Raw genomic sequence first — 9527 nt, 5'->3', positions numbered from 1 at the left:
AATAGTAATCTTATTTAAATGGTTGTTGCAAAATTTATTGTAATTTGGAACTTCTTCCTTGAAATCCAGTTACCTTGTATAGTAAGAATGAATATATTTTCATTACAACTTGCAGGTTTTGTCTACTTAGCTTTTCTAAGTAATACTGTTTTCAACACACATAAAATTTAATTCCCTTGTACAAGCCATAGAAAGCAGCCTTTTCCCTAAATACTCTTCAAGTTTTTTGGTTTTTATCTAGGTGGCTAGCTGGAGGTGACTTTAGTGTGACAATGAAGGTACCAATAAACTTTTATATAGAGGGTGAGACCCCCAAGAAAATGCTTTAAGCACAATTTTATATCTTTTCTATCAGTTGGGATAAAGAAGGGTTTAGGTACCCGTATCTGCTTCAGTCCTGTTGGCACGCACAACAAGCAGAAGAAAAACACTGAGTTTCTCTGCTGGATTTGTACACACATACTTATTAGGTATATGTAATAATATGTGCTAACATGAAACTAGTGGTCTACCTTGGACACTTTTAATAATTGCATTAGATTACACTTTAGCGCTCCTGTATATGAGAGGCTGTGGTAACTGCCGAGTGAGACATCTTTCGCTCCAGCATTGTGTGATTTCTGGGTCACTACTGCAGTCAAAAATAAAAACAAAACTTGATGTTTGTCTTTTCAAGATAACCTGAAAGCTGTAATTATGGAACTGTATTTTTGGACTATTTTTTATGGTTTCTTTCATTTAGTTGATGCTTCAGACAGAATGTTCAAATGTTGTTTTTTAGTTGGGGTTTGGATTTAGCACTGGATTTAGAATTTTTTTTGCCACATTTTGATCTCTAAGGCCATGTGTTCAGGCCCTCTTTAAAGGCAGCTCTTTCCACAAATGCATGAATTAGGAGTTGTATGCTTTACCCTACCTAAAGTTAAGGACTTTGCCCTTAATGTTTCAGTGCCTCATCAGGTCATCCATCTGTATTGAGACATTAGAACTTTCTTATTTTGCAAGGATGTTTTCAGTTTTAATTCCTTTAATGCCTAAAAAACACTTCCATAATCTTATATGAAGGAGCTAATCAGTGCCAAGTGTTAACAAGCTCAAGTGCTCTGAAACTGTCTAGTACTGAACTCCAAGTATGAACCATCTTGTTATCACTTGAGTTTCCAAGGAAATAGTTTACCTGGAATTGCTGTATGTTGGGATTTTTTGGATGTTAGCGGAAAGGCTAATTTCTGTGCAAACACTTACTTTTGTATCATAACAGCATGAAGTTTTATACTTGGTCACAGCAACAGGGCTTGAAAGAGTGCAGAGACATGGGAAGCCTGAAGGCTTAGATCTCACCTGGTGAAAAGATATGAGAGCTTAGAGCTTAGTTGTTCAGAGTATGAATAACTGTGCAGGGGATATTGTAGCAGCCTTCAGTTCAGTATCTACCTGATTTAGAGTTCCTTTGCACTGAGCCAAGGAGAAGGGCTCCTTAGAGATATATGAAAAATCTGGCTCTCCAGTGTTTTCACCTGATCTATCTTTATTGAGTGAAGCCAGTTCACAAGATGGAAAAGCAGTGCCTTAAAAAAAAATAGAATTGCATGATAAGTGTACAGGGAATTAATGGATACATTTGCATTACTGTCATTACTGCTGTGGCTTTTCAGTTTTACCTGTGACATTACACTTTGAACTGCAATTTCATAATGGTTTAGAAAATAGAAATCAATCAGCACTTAATCTATTTTTGCAAAATTGAAAGTCATGTAGAGATGTGCTTCAAGAATTAGTGATAGAACCAGCACTGAAATATCCTTGGTTCTGTTAACAAAAATTTACATTAATGCAGCATTTTTTATTCTTTTTGACTAATTTCATTCACATTGTGTTTGGTTAACTGCTAGGTTATAATGCTTCTGCTGAGCGACTTGATTCACTTACGAGGTGGTGGTGATCAAATGGCTTATAGCAATTGTAAAGCTTGGCAGAGGTGGAACTCTTGGCCCCAGGTAAAGATCCAAATGGTGAAAGCAAGTGCTGAGGAGTACACTGCTGTAAGATGGGATGTCAGCCTGATCCGTTTGGTCAGCTTCAAGTCTAAGATATTTATGAAAGGGTAGAAAGCTTGTTCTATCCAGATGTGGGGTGAATATGTTGTTTCAATATATTTAGCTCACTTTACTAATGTTAGGGTGGACTTTATCATCATGGGCATGAAGAAACATAGTTTTGTTTTTGACTCTGTGTGTGAATTCAACAACATTAATTCATCTTCTGCTCTGTGAACTGCTATGCTCGTTTCTCAGGATCCTGCGAAAATTGTAGGAAGACCACCTTAAAAATAAAGTCTCTCTCATGAGCTGTGGCTATTTTAGGAATTAATCATATTGTCTTTTGGACACATTCAGGTTCAGATATCTCCTGAACATATTTTAATATTTTGACTAATTATTTGTCTCATTCTCATCACCACAAAATGTGTATACATTTAAGGTTTCCTACCGCCGTGTCTTATAGTTGACAGTGAAATTTTATCTTAGTTGTTTTTAAGTACTGTAGAAACATCTTGGGAATTTTGCTGTTGATTTCTGTGACACACAGGTAGTGGCAGTGCAATTTGTTCTGTCTCTTCAACTGCAAAATCATTAATCAGGAACCTGTAGGAGGTTCTTGTTAGCATCTTAGTAGTAACGTATCACACTTATTAATGAGCTGTTCAAAAATTAGGCTCTTAAAGGCATTCACATGTGATCCTATCAGTATCAGCCTATGAGGATCAGGATTTGTATGAGGATTTTTTTAATGCAGATTGCTGCCTATTCACTGATCTGGGTGGCACTACAAAAAGCAGATAGACACTGGAACAACAGACTATACCACTCTGAATCCAGCAGAGGTCTGTTAAATGTTTGTTTGTTTCTTTGTTCCTTTCTCTCTATAGCTGTTTAGTCTCTCCTTCCGATGAAGATGAGCAATAGTTGATTTTGGGAGGTGGAGAACAGGCCTGTTAGCTGGCACTGTGGGACAGGTTACAGCAGGTGGCACTATTTGGTGACTTTTGCTTAACACTGTTAATTATTTCAGTGCACAGGTATATGTTGATATACGATCATTTTTTCAATTGGATTTTTATGCAAACACTAAATAAGGTACCCAGTCTGAAGAAGCAGATACACATGTCCTTTCTCTCAAGGAATAGTAACATCTCTTGTGTACTTCAGTGTAGACGAAATGTGTCTAAGACTGTTCTGTGTTATATTGTTAATAAAGAAAAAGACCTATGGAACTAATTTTTGAACTGATGATTGGACTAGGTGTGCTGGACTTTTGTGAGAAATTCTGGAGGAGTAATCATGTTTAACTTCGATGTATCAAGGGTTAACTATTTTTAAAGGGCTTAGAGGTCTCTACAAAACCCCGAGTTTTTAACACATAGCTTTGTTTTCATGTTCACTTTAATTTTGTCATCATGTCCTGAGAGGTAAAACAAAACATGGTCTTGCAAAGATGATAGCTCTGTTTATGGAGAGGGGGGATTTATTGTTGCATTGTTTTTCCAGTGTGGTAACTTAGACAATAAATGCATATTCTTATTAAATACACAGATAAAAAAAATGTGTCTAGGTGTGTGCACATATGTATTCACTTTTAGAGTCACTCTACCCTTACTTGTTTTGCAGCTGGGAGATTGCTTTCAGCCACTTGACAAACAGGGATCTCAGTAAAAGCAGAATTGATCTGATTAGATCTGCCCAAGAAAAAATAAGTATAATTTTAGGCTTATTTCATATTAAGTATGGCCATTTAACAGCTGTGTTAAATGTGTCTGAAAAGCTACAGATAAATTGTTTCTATCAAAAATAAAGAATGGTGTGTCTGGGGGAAAGAAAGCAGTTTGCCAGCAAGCCCTGGTTTCTGACACTGCTCCTTTTCTAATGTAACAGCTATTTTTAGCAGTAGAAAGTGCAAAACATGTTTAAGAGAAATAGGCTGGAAAATGTGACATTGCACAACCCATCTTTGTGGGTGGATGAGGTTTCTCTGTCTGGATTGTGCTGCTTGCTCTCATTTGCATCCTCTCACCGAGTGTCACACTTTTATGAATTACATATATTTGCAGCTTAGGAGCCCTATGCAAGCTTATTGATATGACTGCAAAATATATTTAAATGGTATAACATACAAGCCAGTGATGTTGTTACAATCAATACTGTAAGACATAATTCCTCGTGTTTTAACTCAATAGTTATATTTTATTTATCACCCTTACACTATTAGCAGAATTAGACTGAGAAGGATGGATTTTAAAAGGTATTAAAATAACTTCATATTTAGTAGGAGTGGGAGAAAAGCAGGTGCTTCAGGTTTATTTCTAAGGATGAACAGAATCATTTGGAAGAGAACAGGGAAAGGAGGACTGGAGATGTTTATTTCCTTGCTGCCTCTATTCTCAGTTCTGCTGCTGGCCTCCTGGGATAAGCATTTTCATTTCTGTATGAGTTGCATGCCTTAACCTTTAAGATCGGAATAGCAATTATGAACTTTCTGTTTACCCACTTGTACATGTTTGGATGAAAAACATTGTGTAATGGTTTATTAATTCTCATGTTTTGCTCTTGCCATCTGCCTATTGCTGGCCTGCTTATTCAAATGGAATGACCTGGGCTGCACCCTGAATTGTTTTCTTCTTTTCCCTGTGTCCAAAATCGAGAGCTTGGATGATGCTGATGGACTTGTGACTGAGTAACTTAGGGGGAAGAAAGCAGTTTCTCTGAGGATTATGTATCATTTGCAGTGGTCAGAAGACTGGGGCGTAACAGAAGGTCTCTACTTCTCCAGACACATAGTAAAGAGAAAGTTGAGAGGGAAGATTTTTGTGTGTATGGCATCTGCAACTCCTATGATCTTGTGGTCAGAAAGGGAGAATTTGCCTCCTAGTTGCAGGTACAACTGCTTCCCTCATTTACTGATTCACACTCAATTAATTTACATATCTTCCAGCTTATTCGTATGGTTATTTGTACTAGGTAGAAAATGGATCCCTGGTTTGAATACTGAATATTGCCAGTATTTTTCTTCTTGGCTTGTACCATAAGCAAAACAGGCTGGTATCAGTGCTGATGAAGACAATATGCAGTATTAGAGAGCTAATACAAAAAGTTTTCCTGCAGGGAAAATTTTTAATTAATAGTAATTGTAGGCAACATTAGGAGTGATTTTATTATTTCCTTTTTTTTTTTTTTTCTGAAAGACTAATCTTCAGAACTAAGAAGAAGAAGAAAGTTTAATTACCACTACTCACATTAAAGATGTTTCATCAACAGTTAATCCCTTAAAAAGGGATTGAAGAAAAACATCATTTTCTTTATTTGCTTTTTAGTCCGTGTGGCATTTTGCACCCAAGTTTGCCTGTTAACCAGTGCAAGAACCAAAAAGCCTAAGTATCCTGTTAGATATAAACTCTCACAATCACATAAGCTCAATTTAATATAGCTTTGCTAGTGCAAGTTTTAGTAATTAACTGTTTAAAGTGTAAAATTTTAATTTCAAGATGATCACAGGGTATGTGTAGAAGGAGAAATAATCTCAACTTTGTATGTAGAATAATTCATATTATCTGAACCTTAATTATTTCAAACTTTGTCCAATTATTAACTGTGCTGAAGCCATCCTTAAGTATCTGAAATCTATTCTCTAAATGTGTCTTTTGGTTCCAGTGACTGAGATAATCAAGATTGTAGCCTTTATGTAAGTTAGACACGTAGCATTTGGGGTAATTCCTTGTGATAACTGGGGATTTTCACATAAAAAAACTCTTTAGGGTTTTGAAAGAGACTCTGGCAATGAACTTAGCCAGCCTTGATTAACGACTCAGGTTTCAAATGTGCAAGTTGACAAAGCTCTCTGAAAAGATAAAGGTCTCTGGAGGAAGAGCCACAGTGTGTTTTCCAGGCTGACTGGGTCCTGTTGCCCCAAATGTGAACAGATGACAAGTGAGGTTTTTGTTGCCTTTGCATTAAGTGGTGTTGTCCAGATGCTGCCTTATATTTAGTGTAGTTAGCAAAAATCAGAATAGAGGTATCTGTGAGGGAAGTGGGCAAATACAGGCAAAAGAAAAAAATTCCAGACCTCAGAAGATAAAAATGATGTTTTGGATTTAAATTCACACCATGTTACTGTTTTTTAACATGCAGAATATTTTGGTTTTTTTTTTAAGTGTTTTGTTTTGTCAGCTTTGGATGCCTGAATACCCACCCCGTCAGTTTCTCAAGGACAGGTGTTTAGATCTTAGTGCAAAATTAGTGTCTCCAGTTGGGTGCTCAGGTATTCTTCCAAATGCCTAGGCCTTATAGTGTTACTCATTGTTCAGTTTCCTGTTTTCACAGCTTTTATGAGAGTATGGATGATTGATTAAAGCTCAAAAAAATAAATGGACAGAGGTTTGTTATCTTAGAACCATTTGTAAAATAACCACTTTGAGATGCTTTATGGTTTACATAGTGTTGTGAATATTAGTATGAATTTCTCTCTGCTTCTGCAGGTGCTGGTTTGCAGAGACGAATATAACCTCCAATTCCCAGCACACTGATCTGTCTAAACACAATTTGACATGCATTGCTATTAGCTTAGCACCTTATCAAATAATGTGCCCTGATAGAGATAAAAGGTTTTACAACCTTACTGCCTTTGTTTCTGTGTGCGTTCACCCACAGAGACAGCTCTGCAGCAGCTAATAATTAACACAAAAGACAAAGACAAATCTATATGGCTCAGTGTTGGAGGGTCCAATGTGCATGTTAAGTAGCTGGAGAAGTGAAATCTACATCAAGAGGGTCTAAAATGGGATCTTGAATTAATTTTAAAGCCTCATTTGAAGTTGGGCTTTGTAAAGTCTCATTTTTACATGATGGAGCAGATGTCATAGTGTTGTCTGGAAATCACCGTGATTCCATGTGTCAGAGCATTTACTCAAGTCTTCAGAGAGGCTCTCACTGCTCTGTTAGCTGTAACTGTGTGTTGCTTTGCATTCCAAATGTAAGCCAAGTATCTGAGGAAGGAATTAAGTGTGCTGAAAAAAAATCACCAGGGTGATTATATAAAATGATGACTGAACTGAACCTTTCCTTCCTTGCTAAATTTGGTGTCTTTGTGGGTACACAGAGTTTTAAATGGTAGCCTGGGGGACTAAACACAAGGCCATGCTGGCTTTTTCTGACTATTTTCCATTCAGAGGCCAGTGAGGGCTCCTCTCATTTTCTTGAGTCATCCCGCATCTTTAAGCTACCTGGCAATAGAAGTGTCATCTTAGCCAGACTAGATGCTCAAAATGGGAGCTGTTTTGACATGAACAACAAGGTGGCTGATCCAGCATTATACAGGACATTGAAGCTGTTTGTTTCCCCTCTCCTTTGAAAATCTATTTAAGTACTTCAAAAATAAGAATCTCGCTCATGACTGCTAAAGCTCTATATTATCATCTGAACAAATCTCCAGCCCAAATTAACTGAGATCAATGGAGAGTTTAGTAGTTTTAAAAATCAGATCCAAATTCTAGCCGCCCATAAATATTGTTTTATTTTCAAGAAAATCAATTCAAGCCAGACTTAGAGATATTTGACAATACAAGTACAAGTAGATGACATGGGGTATTTTCAGAATTGAGTGTCTTCAGGTGCTTTTGAAACTCAATAACCATCCATCTATGTTTTAATGTTTATGACTGTCTCTTCAGTTTGAATCTGGGTTTAATTCAAAATTTGCTTCACTACGAATTCAGAGACATATTATTCTTATTCCTATTAAATGAGAGCTATAAAGAAAATAATCCTTAAGTGTTGAAAGGATAATGCTGAAGTGAAAATATTTAGGAACAAGAGCATCTTTGAAATATGTGATATTTTTTTCCTAACAAAATGATTAGGAGAAACTTAAGTTTATTATCAATTGCATTGCTATACTGAGTTTTAATTTATCGCCCCATCAAAATAATAAAATGAAGCCAGAAAATCCAAATGAGTTCAAGCTCCAATTGCCCACAGTGAGAGTAGGAAGAGTAAGTCAGAGAACAAAAAGTGATACTTGAAGGATGTTTATAGAATAGATGTTTCACTTGGAAGTATTAGGGTGTCATGCTGATCCCAACATCCAAAGCAGATTTGCATAATTATAATTTGGCTAAAAGTTATATAGGAAGCCTATGGAATTTTGGTGTTAATTTGCCATTGAGTTTCAGTGAGACTTTGTAGTCCTTTGCAAGTCTTATTGATACTGGTTGTTAATTCAAATTTTCCTGTAACTTGTCTCTGAACATCTTCTTAAGGTAAATTTGCATGCTGACATAGCTTTCCAAAGGGATATTTTCCCCTGGTATTTAGTGTTTGATGTCTGAGAAAGCTGCTTAGGGATGCCTCATCTTATGTCCTGACTTGACTGGCAGCAGAGGTGACAATTAGTTTTAATTCTGTGAGCCAACACAATGTCAAGCACATTTTGTGTGCAGTAGACATGTAATGGTAGGACCCCATCCTAATTTTGTGGTTCTGACAAATGAGCAGTGGAAGCAGGCTGTGTTACTGCTCATGGCCTGATTAAAACTTTGAGATAGATAGATATATATATATATTTTTTTTTGTGATGTGAATGCCTTAGTAGTACAACAAATGTGACAAGACTTATAAATTCCCCATCCCTCTGAGTGCAATGGTCTGTGTTTATCAGCAAACTAGGCAAAATGGTTAAAAAAAAAATCCTCCTTACAGAGTCAGAGTTCTTTTTATCTGTCTGAAATACAACAGTTTGCCCTCTGCTTGCTTTCTAAACCATTGAACAAGATTCAAAAGATTACCCAGCTACCAAAACCTAGACATTAGTCTTGCCTGAGTTGAAAAGAAAAATGGTAGAAGACTATATGGGCCTGAGTAGCTGCTTCCCTGTGATTTGTGTGCTCAGCAGTTGTCTCTTCCTAAGCACAGCACTGAAGCTACAGAGCAACAAGGTCAGGGAAGGAAGATCCCCTCATAAGGTCAGGGTATAAAGCAGTCTGTGCCCCTCTTCTTTGAGGGCACTGGTAAAACCTAGTAAGGCAAGAGGATGGAGAGCAGGAAGAAACCTGCACACACAGCATTGGGCTGGGCTCATGACTGCCCTGCACCTTCTCTCATCTTCTTAGCTTCAACAATCACTAAAATTTTCCAAACTGACCAGCAGTGAACAGAGGCCAAGTGTCTGAAGCCTCAACTGTTATTCTCTGTGAGTTTCTTTATTTGCAAAAAGAAAGCTAATATACTAACAGAAATTTTAAAGATAATTTCATTATTATTAGTTTTCGAGATGGTTACGCACCTAAATTAATTTTATTAGTGTGACATATTTGTGTTTTAATATTTTCTGTTCTATTAGCTGCTGAGAAAACTGTGGTATGTACCATTTCTGTCATGACCAACCTTAAGAACCTCCTCATCTTTCTTCCTGATTTATAGCTCACAGAATGGGGACAGATAAGGCCCAGAGCAGTTCCTCTGCCTGACCCTGCTCTGGCA

Source organism: Haemorhous mexicanus, chromosome 7 (genome assembly GCF_027477595.1).
Source record: "Haemorhous mexicanus isolate bHaeMex1 chromosome 7, bHaeMex1.pri, whole genome shotgun sequence".
NCBI lineage: Eukaryota > Metazoa > Chordata > Aves > Passeriformes > Fringillidae > Haemorhous > Haemorhous mexicanus.
The sequence above is the reverse complement of the archived record's forward strand: the minus strand, read 5'-3'. Positions refer to the sequence as shown.